Source organism: Sminthopsis crassicaudata, chromosome 3 (assembly GCF_048593235.1).
Source record: "Sminthopsis crassicaudata isolate SCR6 chromosome 3, ASM4859323v1, whole genome shotgun sequence".
Classification (NCBI taxonomy): Eukaryota; Metazoa; Chordata; class Mammalia; order Dasyuromorphia; family Dasyuridae; genus Sminthopsis; species Sminthopsis crassicaudata.
Window position 1 is genome coordinate 555,227,955 of NC_133619.1, and position 16,445 is coordinate 555,244,399.

Below are 16,445 nucleotides of genomic sequence, written 5' to 3' on the forward strand. Positions count from 1 at the left end.
GGTGAAGGACTGACTAATGGTTCACCCAACACAAAAAGCAGGTGTTGTATCTTTTTTTTTTTTTTTAAACACTCATCTGACTCCCTGAAGCACTGTACTAATGGTCCCCTATATTTGAAATACATTCCTCTGCCACATTGAATCCATAATTTCCTTTAATGCATGTTTCTAAAATGATCTCCTACAAGACCTCCCTGGATCTCTCCATTTGTGGATATCTTCTCTTTTTCTAGCATTTGCTTTTTATTACTTTGCATGAATTTCAGATTACATAGCTGATAATTTCTTGTACCCTTTCCCTACAGGAGAATATAAGCTCCTTGAAAGTAGGAATTACTTTTTTTGGTCTTGGTATACCAAGACCTAAGCACAGGCCTCAAGCTCTTTAGCTGTGTTATTTCTATAGAGCAGACATATCTACACTGGGTGTGGAGACTCTTTTCACCAATGCAAATCAGCATACTATCCTACAGTCACAGAGAATCACTAGTGCATTCCCTCTGAATTTATGTCCAATGAGTTTTGGATATAGCTAACTTATAAATAGTTGTTTGCATGTTGTTTCAATAACAATAATAACTACCATTTATATAGTGCTCACTATGTGCCAGATTCCATAATAAGGGCTTTACAAATATTTTCTCATTTGGTCCTCTCAACAATCTTAGAAGGTAAGTGTTATTATTATTATTATTATTATTATTATTATTATTATCACGATTTATAGATGGAAGAAAGTTAGGTAAACAAAAGTTAAATGATCTATCCAGAGTCACAGAACTAGCAAGTATCTGATCCTGGATTTGAACTCAGCACTCTATTCACTATACCACCTAGCTGTCATGAAAGGACTCTTCTTAAGACTTCAGTGGTGGAGGTTTATGTTTTTATTTTTGTTCAGTTGTTTTTTCAGTACTATCAGAATCTCCATGAATCTGTTTGGTTTTTTGTTTGTTTTTTTGACAAAGCTGCTGAAGACATTTGTCATTTTTTTTCCAGCCTATTTTACAGATGAGGAAACTGAGGCAAACAAGAGTAAGTGATTTGTCCAAGACTACACAGTAAGTATACTCAGGCAAATGAGTCTTTGTGATTCCAGAGTTCTACTGTCACCTAGCTGTTCTTGTTAAGAATAGGGGCTTAAAAATATTTAATTTTTTTTTTTTTTGGTATTCTCAGAGATGGACTACAGTGCCTGGATTGTAATAGGGATTTAAAGAAATATTTGTTGCTTGATTTGTTCTGGTATATTGAGAAGTGAAATGATTTATTGGCATTCACTTAATTGGTAGGTATGAGGGTTTAAGACTGAACCTAGCAGCTCTGTCTACCTCCATGATCAGCTCTATCCCCTGGCTTTCTATCTCTTATATTTCTTACCTTGTGCATAATAAGAAGTTCTCAATACAAATTTGTTAATTTTTCTAAATCACCATGGTTTTTCACATGGCTAGTGATTTTATGCTTGATAAAGAAATAAGAGTAAACAGTTGCCCACTAGGGAATTAGAGTTTCTTGAAGCAGGAAGTGTTAATTACAGTTGGTGCAGTGGTAATGACTTAACTACACATGGCAGATTTTAAGACAGATTCCTTAATTTACATGACACTTTATAAAGAAAACAAATGGATATACTCTAAACTTGAAAAATAAGTAATTATAAATGTTAATCATTTTAGTCTCAGCTCCCATTCCAGATAAGTTTAGAACCTCAAAATCCACCATGATTATACAGAGGAAGAAAAATGCTAACCGTGTTTTCAATTATGCTCCCCTTCATATAATCAATTATTTCCTCTGCTACTAATTCCTCTGGGGCACTTAGCAGGAGAAATGTGACAGCCTTGTGCACTTGGCATCTACCTCTAGGACAGGATCTCAGAGAAGAGCCACAGAGCCAAGTCTCATTCTCAGCAAATATTTGATTTGGCAAAAATAGAACAAAACTGGATTCTTATTTCTTTTTTTTTCCTTGCCTCAGAGATAACCTAGACAGTGTATATGTTTTGCACTTGAAATTCTGCTACCAATTTCAGTAGGTGGAAAACACTTCCAAAACAGAGAAGCTTCAAACCACCTGAAGGAAATAGTGACTACAAAACAGACTGAGAGAACCATGCATGATGGGACTCATTTTGCTCACAATTAAAATGGGACTATTAATATTGTGTCATCAAGTCTAGTTAAACGAGGTGGATCCAATCAAAAGAGAGAGGAGAAGTTCTAATTCCAACCAATAAATAACAAAATAACAAGATCATAGAACTTATTCTTTAAGAAAGGAAACTTAGGGGCCACTTTTTCCAACCCATCCTTGAATATGAATCCATTGATAAGTAATCATCCAGCTTTTGCTTAAGGATAACCAATGCTCAAGTTCATACAGACATTCATTGGGAAAGGAAGGATTCAAACCTATGTTGTTTTTACTGCAATCTACATTTTAAACTGCAATATATTAACTCTCCAGCAAATTATGTTGGATTTGGAACTATTTTTGGTCATTTACCACCTATGTGACCTTATATAAAATGTTTGCCTATAAAATGACAGAATTCTGCTACACACTCTCTAAACACCATTTTTAGCTCTAATGTACTAAGATTCAAGAATTCAGTGAAAATGTGATTTGTGTTTTCTGATAATTGAAATATTGCTTTTTTCTTCCCTAGCTTTAAGGTGTGTCCTTTCTATATTAAAAAAGAGGAAAAAGAAGAAGTAGTAGTAATAGTAATAGTAGTAGTAGTAGAGTCAGAACTATCATGCTTTTTTATCTAGTGGCAATATGATTTAGTACAGAAGTGCCAAACTTGGGAGTTAACAGATCTAACTTACTGTCTCTGTGATCTTGGGCAAGTCAATTTACTTCTCTAGCACTCAGTTTCCTCAAATAAAAAATAAGAAGGTTGGAGTAGACAACTGCTATGGTGCCATCTAGCACTAAATTGATAATCTCATTCTGGAACTAAAAACTGGTAACTGTGGAGTTAAATTTGGGTGCAACATAGTGAGGTTGAGAAAGTGAAAAGATAGGAGGTAAAACATGAAAGACAGGTAAAAGTATGATTGTAGTGCTGATCAATGAGTCAGAATGCTAAGAAGAAAATAATAATAATAAAAAAAAGATGGCCAAGCTGAGACACTGCTGATAAAGCATGTACACAACAGTGGATTGATGGGATCTCCTCTGGCTCTCATGCTGACATGCTGTTTCTGCAGAGCTAATGTAACAATTACCTGATGCTTCTCCACACTGCTCCATGAGATCCCTATCTCTGCCCTCTAGCTCTCCCTGGCATGGGGCTCCATGCTCTCTGGGGCTCTCAGAAGTTCTTCTCATGGATGGAGCTGTACTATTCTATTACCCTGGCAAATTACTCCCATAGAATTCACTTTTCAATGACTGGTGTATAAATAGGAACTCAGATTTTCATCACTGGGTCTTCTTGAGTGCAAGCTGAAATTTCATTTATAAATATAAAACTGCTTTTGTATAAGACCCTTGGATATGGATTGCTCATCTGTCACAGGGTAAGGAAGAGAAAACATCAACTTTATGAGCTCTTCTTTCCTTACTCTACTCTGCATCCCCCCTCACCCACTCCACTAGCACTTGGCTGCTGGCTTAGCATCAATTGCTGGCTGAAGTAGCTGCTTACCCACTTTCTTAGCAGTAGGAAACATGCGAACCATTGAATATCACCAGGAAAACTCATCCAGAGAATGAGAGAATGATTAAATAAAAAACAACATCTTAGAACAATCAACTTTTATGAGTATTTGTGAACAAGGGCAACTTGTGCAATCTTAAATTACCAACCAATCAGTTACCAAAGGGGGTGAAAATTGTAATAATAGTATATATTTACAAAGCCTTTCAAAATAGGAAGAAAAAAAAACAAGCTTTCCTTATGACCCTGTAAAACCAGTAGTTTGCAGAAAGGTAAAATGCTTTATAAAAGGTTGAATTGCTAGTAAGTCACAGTACTGTGATAGAAACTCAGGTTCCCTAACTCCAAGTCACCTTTCTCCAAATATAATCAGGTTATTAGTGGTTGGATACAATAGGTATGATGACATAGGAGTCCCTAGAATGGACACTTATCCCTTTTCACCACTCATTAGCCTAAGTATAAATTCATAGCTCTACTTTTTAGAAAGTACCACATTTCCTTGTTTCTGAGTCCCCAGTCCTAGGTGTTCTGGGAACCATAGTACTGTGTCCACCACACTATTCTTTGAAGATAATTTATTGTCTATATAAAGAGTGCTAAGAAGACCTGTGGAGGCAGCACTGTCTATTGCCCAGCTTCTTAAACTGTGATTTGCAACCCCTTGTAGGGTCTTGTAAACAAATTTGGGGATCATGAAATTATCATTTACTATCAGCAAATATTTGATTCGTATATCAGTTCTATTTACCAATATGTCTGGAGTCATGTAAAAATGTCTTGGAGGGAAAAAAAAGGGGGATCATCAGTAGAAAAAAATTAGGAAATCTTTGATTACAGGTTCAAGTTTTTATGCTTGGAGTCAAGAATCCAGAAGACCAAGATTCAATTCTACCTATAAGTCCTGGCTTAATTAGTCTGGTGACTGGACAAGACTCTTAAATAATATAAGCTTTACGTACTTCTTTTGGATTTATCTATTAAATAATAATAATAGCTAACATTTATATAGCATATATTATGTGTCAGGTACTGTGCTAAGCACTTTACAATCATTCCCTCATTTGGTCATCACAACCCTGAGGTAATAGGTAATATTATTATTCCTATTTCACAGATGAGAAAACTGAGCAGGTTAAGTAAATTTCCCAGCATCACATATCTAGTAATTGTCTTGAGACTACATTTGAAGTCAGCTCTTCTTATCTCCAAGCCCTATGCTCTGTCCACTATGCCACTTAGCTACCATCATAATTTGGCTGAGATCAACTTTGTTGATGAAAACTTTCATACTGGTAATGCCCTTCTATGATAAGTTTGAGTATGAAATATTACAGAGAAATATACAAGTTGAAGTAGTATTAATAAGAATAAGCAGTTCAAATCTGGGGCCTCCATCAACTACTACATATTTGATTCTTATTAGGTATTCTTGACATTAAATGCTTCTTATTTGCATAGATAGATGTTAAATAAATTCTATTTCCATAACCACAGGATTATCTCAGCAGAGTAATCCTTTCACAGCTTTTTGCTCTCACTTGGGCAGTCACCTAAGCAAGAGCTTTCCTTCTGCCTTCCTCAATGTGTTATCTTCTATCACTTTCAATCAGTGAGAAATTATTCTTGATTATATGGGTCCTGAAAACTTCTGTCCTAGTTTGCAGGCCTTAGAGCCTTATTTATTTCATTTTAGAAGTCCAAGCTCTCTGACTTCAGCAGGAGCTACTATTTACCCACTTATTCTACTTTTTTATTTATTATATCCATGAAACATATTAGATGAATTTTGTGGCCAGTTTTTCCTTAATGGAAAGGTCTAGTCTTCTACCTAAACTAAGTTAATAGATTTTGAAACACTAGCAGATATATGTAGAAATGAATAGCACTCATAGTTACCAATTCCCCCAGGCTAAAAGAGAGTGACAGGATATTTTCCTGATTCTGGTAATTGGTGGCAAGGATGTAGTTGGAGGCTGGCCTCTGGGTGTTTGTAATGAAGTATAGAGTGAAATTTTTGTGTATGGAGGATAGAGTAAGTATTTGGGTTTCATGACTCCCTAGAAGCAGAAAGAGTGATTACTGAACATGACTGTGTGCAAGCACAGTCATTAGTTACTCAAGCTTGTTCTGAAAACTGAGAAAATTCAAGTCAATGTGAGTGAATGTGTTCGGGGTATTTTGAAAGCAATTTGGAGGTGTGATTTTGGCCTTCTAGTTCAGATAGCTGGAGGGTTAGGTTTCTCCATTGGGTGAACTTACATGTAGGAAACATGGGACTGACTAGAAATTTGCAGCCCCAAAGATGTTAGAGGCTCATCTATGGAAGAAGCAAGAAGCAGAAAAGACAGATAATGAAGAACAATGAGAAAATTAAAATACACGGCATTTAATTATCACACAAGATGAAGAGACTTTCTAGGAATATATGCAATTTAACAAAGACTTTTAGAAAGATCAAGATAGTGATTGGGCATTGAAATATGCTATGGACATAAAGAAGGAAGGTCAATTTCTCTGAGTATGAATGGAGTACTCTTTGCTCCCTCTTCTGATAGTAATAGGGGAAAGTGAAGAATATAGGTAAACCTGAAAAGGATGAGAATCCCAAAGCAAGGAAGTCACAGGGTAGTTTAAATCATTTATATACCTAATTTACACCCTTGCAAAAAGTGTCAATAGATTCTTTTGATATTGGTGATTGTGGTATACAGGTAAAATATCCAAAGGTTTGGTGTGTTCCCAGTGAAGTATGAAGCAGCTATCCAGTCCATGAGGATGGAGAGATGGTATGAGGAAGAATTGGGGATCAGTATGCTTTTTTGAAGAATGATTGACTCATAAGTAGAGCAAACCCATTCTTCTGGTTCCTTGCAAACCTTGTGTCTAGCTCTGAGTTCCAGTATCATTATACAAAGCAATAGAAGCATCTTGGGGACAGTGAGGATAAAATCCTGGCATGTACTGATTGAGAAATGTGAAAGGAGAGAGCAAAGAGAAAGAGAAATAGAGAAAAAGAGAGACAAAGACAGAGAGGCAGAGACAAACAGAGACAGAGACAGAGACAGGGATAGAAACTGAGACAGAGAAAGAAGAGAGAGGGCCAGAAAGTGAGGGGGAGAGTCAGAGACAGAAAACAAAGAGGAGAGACAGACAGACAGACAGACAAGGAAGTGAGAGAGAGAGGAGAGAGAGAAGGAAGGGAGAGAGAGAACGAGACAGAGACATAAATGGAGACAGAGATAGAGAGACAGAAAGAGAAGGGGAGAAGAGGAACAAAATATTTTCACAAATATGCAAGTTGATGTTGCATATAAGCTTTTGATCTCCTGATCTGATGCTATTTTTCAGCATGCTTGACCCAATGACTTGATTCACTGAGACTAACTTGCTTTTTGTTTTGCAACTCAAGCAGCAATCCCCTTAGCTGAGATGTACCTGCCAATAGCCAGTAGACACTAGATATCTCTCCTTAGTCTTAAGAGGGGAAAAAAAAAACTTCCCCATTTCTGGGTTCCCTAGGGGTGTCTCTAAGTTCTGTGTTAGTCAACATACTGCACTAGAAGAAGTAACTTGACAGAGTGAAAGGAGCACTGGATTTGCAGCAAGAAAACTTATGTGAATTCTGTGAATTCTGTGAATTCTGATTCTGTCACTTCCTCTTAATATATGACTTCCCCTAAGTTTCTGAACCTCTCTGGACTTCAGGCCTTTCTACACTAAAATGTCACCATTATTTCTTTGTGTATTTAAAAATTCTAAACTCTTTTCTTGTTCTTAATAGTTGCTGAAGAAGAAACTGGGAATCACCTTTATTGAAAATGACTTTTCCTGTACATAATTTATCATATAAAACAAGAGGAAACTTGGGCATGGATTGGCACATGCCATACACTTGGAGAGAATATATCTGGATATATTCTGATTACCAAAAGATTGGTAGGATCCATTGGTGTAATATTTTATAAGGTATTTGGCCCATGTTGCCTAGAATGAAATTCTGAAGACCTAGGAAGAAATATTTCTGATGAAGAAATCAACCTGAAGAGACAATTGCGGATGAAATGAGGACTTATCAAAAAAGTTCAGATTGTTGACTTGAGATAAATCCAAAAGTATGAAATTGGCCAGGAATAAAATTAGTTTTCCATACTAGGGTTTAAATAATAAATTTCAAAATGACAAAGGTAGTGGGCATGGAAAAACAGTAAGTTCTTATAGGGAAAGATCTTGGGGATTTTTGTATATAAACTCATTGTGAGTTAATATGACATGGTAGCCAAAAAAGAAAAAAAAATCTTCCTCAAGGACTGAAAAAATAAAGGTAAAATGTATAATGTCTAATAACTTGATTATAATTTCTCTTAATCAGATGATATTTAAAATATTGAGTACATTTGTTTTTAACTTAATAGTATTTTATTTTTTTTCAATTACATGTAAATATAGTTTCCACATTTACTTTGGTAAAATTTTGAGTTCTAATTTTTTTTTCCATTTCCCTTTGCCTCCTCTTTCCCCCAGACAGCAAGCAATCTGATTTAGGTTACACATGTACAATCATGTTAAACATATTTATTTATTAATCATGTGAAAGAAGAGAGGGAAAAACCACAAGACAGGAAAAAAATAAGCAAAAATAGTATGTTTCAATTTGCATTCAATCTATCTCTGAATGTGGATAGTATGTTACTTCGTAAGTCTTTTGAAATGGTCTTAGATAACTAATATTGCTGAGACTAGTTAAGTCTGTCATAACTATCATAAAATGTAGCTGTTACTGTGTAAAATGTTCTCATTTTGTTCACTTTACTCAGCATCAGTCCATGTAAATTTTATCAAGTTTTTCTAAAATCCAGCTGCTTTTTATTTCTTATAGAATGATAGTATTACTTTACATTCATATACCACAACTTCTTCAACCATTCTACAATTTATAGGCATTTTCTCAATTTCCAATTCTTTGCCACCACAAAAAAAATACCGCTATGAATATTTTTATACATCTGGGATCTTTTTTCCATTTTTAGGATCTCTTTGAGATATAGATCCCAGTAATGATATGAGCTCAGAGTATTACACCCTTTGGGCATAGTTTGAAATTGCTCTCCAGAATTACTGGATCAGTTTCACAACTCCACCAATAATGTATTAGTGACCCAGTTTCCCCAAATCTCCTTTAACAGTTATCATTTTCCTTTTTTATTATTTTATTAATTTGATAGGTGTAATGTGGTACCTGAGAGTTGTTTTAATTTGCATTTCTCTGATCAATAGTGATTTACAGATTTTTTTTTCCATATGACCACAGACAATTTATTCATCTGAAAACCATCTGTACATATCCTTTGACCATTTATCAGTTGGGGAATGATTTATATTCTTATAAATTCTTTATAAGTTCTTTATATATTTGAGAACTGAGGCCTTTTTTTCCCCCAGAAATACAGGCTATAAAATTGTTTTCCAGTTTTCTGTTTCTCTTTTAATCTTGGCTGCATTGATTTTGTTTATGTAAAATCTTTTTATTTTAGTGCATTCCATATTATCATTTTGAATTTCTTAATCTTCTCTATTGTTTTGTCATGACACTATATATTTAGAAGGAGAAAAACATGGACAAGATGAAGTATGTCCAGAAGAAACTGATCAAAATGATAAGACTGTAGTATGTTATATGAGAAGAATTCTATGAAGAAACTGGGAATATGTGGCCTGGATAAGAGTACACATCATAGCTTTCAAGTGCAAGAAAAAAATTAGAATTATGCTAATAAATAAATAATAATGGAACCGAGAGTACCATATTTTCAGGTAATACAAAGTTAGCAGAGATAGCTAAACAGTGTATGGCAGCCAGGATTCAAAAATATTCTGACAGGCTAGAATGCTAGGCTACATATAATAAGATGACATTTAATAGGAATAAATTTAAAGCCTTGTACTTGGCTTAAAAAATCAGCTTCCCAAGAATAATTCTTGGGGGGTGGCAAAATGAGAAAGAAATTCATACTTAAAAAGGTATGGGGGATTATCAGACTAAAATCTAAGTTAAATCAACAGTATTTTATGGTAATAAAATTCTAATAAAAATAAACCCCTAATATAATTTTTCTTTTATTCCCCCAAGAAATTAATGCAATTGAGTATAAAAGAATCATTGAATTAATGAATAAAATTAGGAGTTGGTTTTATGGAAAAAAACAATAAAATAAACCATTGGTTAATTTTATATATTTTTAAAATAGAGAAGGAAAACCAAATAACTAACATTAAAAGTAAAAAGGGTAAATATACCTATAACAAAGATGAAATTAAGGCCATTATTAGGAGGCTTTTTGCTCAACAATTTAAGTGATATGGAAGAATATTTATAAAAAATATAAATATTTACAAAAATATTTACAAAAAATATAAAAAATATGATTCTAAGCTGCATCAGCATTGAAGACTAGAAAGTTCAGAGTTCCACAGTACAGTAGAACCAAACTTGGAGTATATATTTTCTTCTAGGTACTGTGTCTCACTAAAGGAATTGATAATCTAAGTGTGTCTCAAGGAGAATGACCTTGGGATAATGATGCTTCTAGGAGGAGTATATGAATTTGTAATTACAAATACATTTGCTGGAAAGACCTAGACAAAAGAAAAGATCTATAAAAAGATGTGGTCTAACACAAAAGCAGTGTAACATAAAGAAAAGCATGTTAAAATTACATCCAGGAGACCTGAGTTTGAATTCTGACTAAGGCACTTGCTGTGCCTATCTGTAAAAATAAGAGTAAAAATGCTTCAGCTAAGTCTTTCACAAAGTTAAGTGCTCCATATATATAAAGGTTCAACTTAATAACATATGTGCTTATATACATGCATATGCATATAAACAGATATATGGCAAATGATAGGCATTGTCCTTGACTCTGGTGCTGGAGAAGCTTTTTTAAGGATCCCTTAAATAGCAAGGAGATCACATCAGTCAAAACTTAACAAAATTAATGAAGACTACTCACTGGAAAGCCAAATACTGAAGTTGAAGCTTAGATACCTTGGTCACATGACAAGAAGGTAAGATTGGGGAGGAAGAACGATGTTGGGAAAAATGAAAATCAGAAGAAAATGGGATGCAGAAAATGAAATAGACAGATAGTATTATCTGTTGAACATGAACTTGGAAAAACTAGGAGAGATAATAAAGGGTAGAAGGGCCTGGTGTATTATGGTCCATGGGATCACAAAGAGTTGGGCATGATTGAATGTTTAATAACACCTTTAGTTGCTATGTGTATATAAAAATGTGTACATGTGTGCATATATACATGCATGTACATAAATGTATATATGTATAGATATATATTTGTATATATGCTTATATATGTATGCATATGCTGATATGGGTGTATAAAGTTATCATTGGTATACCTGAAAAACCATAGCCTGCTACCTCTGATTTAAGAAAGGCCAGGTACACACAAGCAGAAGAAAATATGCATTTTATGGAGAATGGCTAAATGTCCATAGACAAATAAAGTGATGGATAGCATATAAGCTGCAGATAAATCAGAACCTGTCTGTCTGGGAGAGTCAAGTTACCATAAAAAATACACAACAGTGGTTGCCAGGTGTGGGCCAGATCATTAAACAAGTGATTGATAAAATAGTGGAGGGGAAGTGAAAGAAAAGTGTCCATACCATGTGAAATGTGATCAGTATTCAGATAAACCAAGAGAATGCCAGGTACAGCACCATTGCTAAGTAATGATCTTTGCCACACTCTGATAACACATCTAATCTTAGATATATTTGAGTTTTTAAAGACCTCAGAGATCACCCTAGGACAGCTTATATCTTAAGAGGAATAACACTTCTAAATTTCTCTGACAAGGGCTTATTCATTCTTTTCTTAAGACTCTATTCTAGAGGAGTGAATTCTTTTGATTCTAGAACTCTTATTCTAAGTTCCCTCTGACCTAGATTCAAACATATCTCACTTGGTTAGCTATGTCAAAGTAACATTAGTTATGCTTCACCTTACTCTCTCTCCTTCTTCACACCAGCTGTCATGCCAGCCAGACAAAAGACCATGTTACTGGAGGACAATTTTCCCAGTTTTGTCCTTTTCTTCACCTTCCCCCCCACCGCCTTGATTTCTTACACTTTTTAGTCCCAGTCATAATTAAATTAATATTCTCATTATTACTAGAGAGGGTATTATTTCCCTAGTTCTGTGGAGAAGATACAGTAAGGTTTATTATTTTTGCAGATGAAGAAACTGAGACAAAATAATTTTCTCAAAGTCTTAAGACGAGAATGAGGGCAGGTAAAGAGAACCAGGACAGGGTCTTCTTAGACTCCTGAAAATCCAAAACTAATTCCACTATATTTTGGCTATGAGATGACTTGGACCTAGCACTGCTGCTTGTTTGAATTTTGACTCCCAATAGCTACCTAATTGTATTAAGAGATTCACACTTTCCTATTTGTCACAGCCAGTTTATGATCAGCACTTTTCTATTTTGAATTTTTTTTTTTTACTATTTCCCTAATGTAAGATACAAAGGCAGCCAAGTAGCACAGATTTGACTCCATCAGCCACGTCTTCTGTTATCAATTCCTGTCTTCATGCCAGGCGCCCAAGACAACCATTAGGCAGTGGATTGTCACCTTCAGGTCTAGCATTGATGTTTTTTAGTCAGTAAGTAGACTGTCCTCATTTCAAGATTTAAGATGCAAAGAGTAGGACCCTTACACAGCTGGGTAGGATAACAAAATCTTTTAGTGCTCCAAAGTGTCAACAGTTTAGTTGACAAGGTTGACTTAAAGTAACTCTGTTTCAAGCTTTTGTAGTAATCAATTCAGTCCTTCCAAACTGTCTAATGGTGTATCTGATGTAATCACATGAAAAGGAGGGGGAAATACCTGAAACCATGTTTATCTCTAACATATGTGCAGGAAAACCCCATTTTGTGCAGTAGATATTGTCAGAAAAACATACTTTGTCCATTTGACCCAGAATTGGGAGAAATATATCTTTTTTTTCATATAAATTTTATTTATAATTTTTTGACAGTATATATGCATGAGTAATTTTTATAGCATTATCCCTTGTATTCATTTTTTCAAATTGTCTCCTCCCTCCCTCTATTCCCTCCCCTTGATGACCAGCAATCCCATACATTTTACATGTGTTACAATATAACCTATGTACAATATATGTGTGTAAATACCATTTTCTTGTTGCACATTAAGTATTAGATTCCAAAGGTATAAGTAACCTGGGTAGATAGACAGTAGTGCTAACAATTTACATTCACTTCCCAGTGTTCCTTCTCTGGGTATAGTTGTTTCTGTCCATCATTGATCAACTGGAAGTGAGTTGGATCTTCTTTATGTTGAAGATATCCACTTCCATCAGAATACATCTTCATACAACATTGAAGTACACAGCGATCTTCTGTTTCTATTCATTTCACTCAGTTCATGTAAGTCTCTCCAAGCCTCTCTGTATTCCTCCTGCTGGTCATTTCTTACAGAGCAGTAATATTCCATAACCTTCATATACCATAATTTACCCAACCATTCTCCAATTGATGGACATCTATTCATCTTCCAGTTTGTAGCCACTACAAAAAGAGCTGCCACAAACATTTTGGCACATACAGGTCCCTTTCCCCTCCTCAGTATTTCTTTGGGATATAAGCCCAATAGCAGCAATGCTGGATCAAAGGGTATGCACAGTTTGATAACTTTTTGGGCATAGTTCCAAATTGCTCTCCAGAATGGTTGGATTCTTTCACAGCTCCACCAACAATGTATCAGTGTCCCAGTTTTCTCACATCCCCTCCAACATTCATCATTATTTGTTCCTGTCATCTTAGCCAATCTGACAGGTGTGTAGTGGTATCTCAGAGTTGTCTTAATTTGCATTTCTCTGATCAGTAGTGATTTGGAACACTCTTTCATATGAGTGGATATAATTTCAATTTCATTATCTGAGAATTGTCTGTTCATATCCTTTGAGCATTTATCAATTGGAGAATGGTTTGATTTCTTATAAATTAGGGTAAGTTCTCTATATATTTTGGAAATGAGACCTTTATCAGAACCTTTAACTGTAAAAATATTTTCCCAATTTGTTACTTCCCTTCTAATCTTGTTTGCATTAGTATTGTTTGTACAGAAACTTTTTAGTTTGATGTAATAAAAATCTTCTATTTTGTGATCAATAATGATCTCTAGTTATCCTCTGGTCATAAATTCCTTCCTCCTCCACAGGTCTGAGAGGTAGACTATTCTCTGTTCCTCTAATCTATTTATGGTCTCATTCTTTATGCCTAAATCATGGATCCATTTTGATCTTATCTTGGTATATGGTGTTAAGTGTGGATCCATATCTAATTTCTGCCATACTAATTTCCAGTTTTCCCAACAGTTTTTTTCAAATAATGAATTTTTATCCCTAATGTTGGTATTTTTGGGTTTGTCAAAGACTAGATTGCTATATATGTATCCTTTTTTGTCCTTTGTACCTAATCTGTTCCACTGATCTACCGGTCTATTTCTTAGCCAGTACCAAATGGTTTTGGTGACTGCTGCTATATAATATAGCTTTAGATCAGGTACACCTAGACCACCTTCATCTGACTTTTTTTTCATTGGTTCCCTTGCAATTCTTGACCTTTCATTCTTCTATATGAATTTTGTTGTTATTTTTTCAAGATCATTAAAATAGTTTCTTGGGAGTCTGATTGGTATAGCACTAAATAAATAGATTAGTTTGGGGAGTATTGTCATCTTTATTATATTTGCTCGGCCTATCCAAGAGCACTGAATGTCTTTCCAATTATTTAAATCTGACTTTATTTTTGTGGCAAGTGTTTCATAACTTTTCTCATATAATTCCTGACTATTCTTTGGTAGATGGATTCCCAAATATTTTATACTCTCAACATTTGTTTGGAATGGAATTCCTCTTTGTATCTCTTGCGGGAGATATATATCTCCAAGACAGAGGACCAGGTCTCATTAATGTGAAAGTGCGTAAAGCAATATTTTTAATATCAGCAAAGAAATGTTTCTATCATTGGAAGACTGGGGAATTGCTGGTCAAAAAGTGATATATGAGCATAATGTAATCCTGCTATACAAAAAGAAACAATGACTAAAGAATTTAGAAAAGCTTGGGAAGATTCAAATGAACTCATGCAGAATACAGACCCAATAGAAATGAAAATACAATTGTCAGAATAATGTAAAAAAAAAGTGAGGGGATATAATGTATTGAATTTGAAGTCAGAGAATGAGTTAATTTCTCAGTTATGTCATTTATTACAATTGGGGAATCTTTGTCAAGTTATTCAACTCCTACATACTTCAATTTTTGCATTTATAAAATAAAAAAGAATTGTACTATGAAGGTTTCTAAGGTTCTTTCCAGGTCGAAATCTATGGTACTATAACACCATGAGTCTGATCATTCCAGCCTTTGAAGTTAAAATTTCAGAGGATTAACAGGGAAGAGTACTTTCCTCTTAGGGGAAGATGAGTGGTATGCAGTATGATTATTAAATGTGATCTGTCTTATTAAAAATTGCCACGTATTATTTGTCTTACTTAACTGTATTTTGTTATTATAAGGAACAGCTCCATTTTTGCAAAGGGACAGGTAATTGGTAAATGGTACTTTAAAAAAAAAAAGCGAGAATCAAAAGATTAGAAAACTGGGGGATAGGGGGAATTCTGCAGCCAATGTTTCTGAGAAAGGCCTCATTTCTAAAATATAAAAAGAACTGTGTCAAATTTATAAGAATACAAGTCATTCCCCAATTGATAAATTGCCAAAAGACATGAATAATTTTCAGATGAAGAAATTAAAGTCATCTGTAGTCATGAAAAAGTGCTCTAAATCATTATTGATTAGAGAAATGCAAAACAACTCTGGTGTACCACCTCATACCTCTCAGACTGACTAAGATGACTGGAAAAGATAATGATAAATATTGGAAGGAATGTGGAAAAAGTAGGACAGTAATGCATTGTTGGTAGAATTGTGAAATGAGCCAACTTTTCTGAAGAGCAATTTGGAACGATGTCCAAAAGGTTATAAAACTGTACATGTTGACCCAGCCATGCCACTTAAAAGGAAATCATAAAGGAGCAAAAAGGACCTATATTGCAAAAATGTTTGTAGCAACTCTTTTAATGATGTGAAAGAACTGGAAAATTAGTATATGCTATGAATTGGCGGATGGTTGAATAAGTTATGATATATGAAAATAATGAGGTATTGTTGTTGTTCTTTTTTAAAAAATGATGAATAAGTTGATTATAGGAGGCCCAGAACGATTTGCATGAACTGATGCTGAGCAAAACAAGCAGAACCAGGAACACATTTTGCACAGTAACAGCAAGATTGTGTGATGATCAACTATGACAGACTTGGTTCTTCTCAATGGTTCAGTGATCCAAAGCAGTACCCTTAAACTTTGGATGGAAAATTCCATCTGTATCCAGAGAGAGAACTATGGAGACTGATTTAAATCAACAATGCTATGTTTACTTCTTTTTTTCTTTTTCTTCTGTATTCTTTTTCTCTTGTGGCTTTCCCTTTTCTTCTAATTCTCCTAACATGGTTCACAAGGAAATATGTAAAAAGTGTACATGTATAACCAAAAAAAAAAAGAATTTTAAAAATATTTTAAAAGAGTATGAATAAAATATTTGGGGTAGCTATATGATACAGTGGATAGAATACCAAGACTGGAATTAGGAAGATTC

The 16,445-nt window shown here is 34.5% G+C and overlaps 1 protein-coding gene and 1 long non-coding RNA gene across 19 annotated transcripts in view; both read right to left on the reverse strand.

The window, feature by feature from the left end:
• DLG2 (discs large MAGUK scaffold protein 2) overlaps window positions 1-16,445 on the reverse strand; it is a 2,604,243-nt gene that overhangs the window by 1,717,428 nt on the left and 870,370 nt on the right. The window lies entirely within an intron of this gene.
• LOC141563465 (uncharacterized) lies at window positions 1,107-6,637 on the reverse strand. The gene is made up of 2 exons (XR_012488426.1): window positions 4,942-6,637; window positions 1,107-4,575 (listed from the first exon to the last, which is right to left on the reverse strand). It is a non-coding gene; the product is annotated as an uncharacterized LOC141563465 (long non-coding RNA).